The sequence below is a fragment of the Echinops telfairi genome, unplaced genomic scaffold (genome assembly GCF_000313985.2).
Source record: "Echinops telfairi isolate 266 unplaced genomic scaffold, ASM31398v2 ScPeMD7_655;HRSCAF=1070, whole genome shotgun sequence".
Lineage (NCBI taxonomy): Eukaryota > Metazoa > Chordata > Mammalia > Afrosoricida > Tenrecidae > Echinops > Echinops telfairi.
Genome location: NW_022104553.1, coordinates 20,757,938 through 20,759,561, shown reverse-complemented (window position 1 = coordinate 20,759,561; position 1,624 = coordinate 20,757,938).

Below are 1,624 nucleotides of genomic sequence, written 5' to 3'. Positions count from 1 at the left end.
AGTGTGGGTCTGGACTCCAGTGAGCTATTTATCTCTTTGGTACCTTCAAATGAGGTCATCAAGCAGCAACTTGATTGACAGGCTAGACCCCACCCTTTCCCAAGTTGACAGGAGATTACGTACCTGCCACACATGGCACTCCATGGTTTATGTACTGTACATCACTGCATGATCCGCCTCCATCATCATATGACCTTCTTTTTCAGTGTGTGTCTAAAGTGTGATTGGATCTTTTATCACTGTCTATGCTACTTTGTTTGTGTGTTTACCACTAGTTTTAAAGGTGATTAAAAAATTGGATGAAAAAAAAATTTAAAAAAATTGGATGACACACTTCAAAGCTACACACGCACCAATCCAACAACAAATACATGTTCACTTCCACATTAGTGATAGTCTTCAAGTGGCGTACCCATCGTGTGGCTGACGAATTGCTTCCTCCAACATTAGCATCCACTCACTACCTTCTAAGCCTCTCCTCTCAGTTTTCAAGTGGCTCTTGTGCACCTGATCCTATTTCAACAATTCTTTGAAGGAACCCAACGGGTCACAGAGAGTCTCCTGGAGTTAAGCTAAACTACAGTTTGGCGAGAAAAGCCTTCAGGAGATCATTTAGTTTCAAGCCTAAAGACGATCTTAGACCAGGGTATTATTGCCTTCTTTGGCTGCAGAAAGACTGGGTTCCATGAGAGGATTACGTAGGCATCTTATTTCCTCCCTTTGGGTCAGGATTCTCCGGGGGAGTTTTGGTCATATTTTCGGTATGGACACCATCTGTTATAAGGCCTTCTTATGAAGATACTACATTGTCTACTGGCCCTATACTAGGACGACCTCACCCTCCTTGGATTATAATTGCATAGACCCCATTGCCAAATAATGTTATTTTGTGAGATTCAAGTGAATGGGACTGGGTGGGTTACCGAACCCTGTTGATGGAATAAGGGAGACACCCCTCCTTTCGGTTTTGTTTGCACTCCAGAGGAGGGTGGAGCAGGTGACTGGGGAAGGGGGCGTGCTGGTCACCACCAACCCTATTCCTGCAGAGTACTTCCCTCCTCCCTCTCTGTCTGCTGAGCCTGGCCCCTGGCTGGCCCGAGGATTGAGGACCACAGTACTTTGCCAAGGACCCATGAGGGAACTATCTTTTTCACTAATGAGGGAAGAGAACTCCCAGGTTGTTACCAAGTGGACACACAATGAAATAAACGCCATCTTTGACATTGTCCTCCCTGGGAGCTACAGCTGCAGCTACACCACTCCCATAGGAACTCCCTCAGAGCCCAGCCACATGGTGACCATTGAAGAGCTGGGTAAGCACAGCCTTTACAGAGGATGGGGTGCAACTCCAAGGTCAGGGGGCTTGGAGAAAGATGGAGGGTACTGCCTATAGAGCGAAGAGCCACAATGTGGGTTCAGTGGGAGGGTTACCCATGGGTGAGCTTCGGAGACAAACAGAGGCTAGGACCCAGGAACTGAATCCAAGGGTCTAATGGGAGCCAAGCAGACACTGATGTCCTGTGTGTTCCTTTCAGATTTCTTCCCAGCACCCAGCATGAGCTTGACCTCAGAGGTGATCGAAAAGCCAGGGTCTTCAGTGTCCCTACATTGCTCAGCATCTATC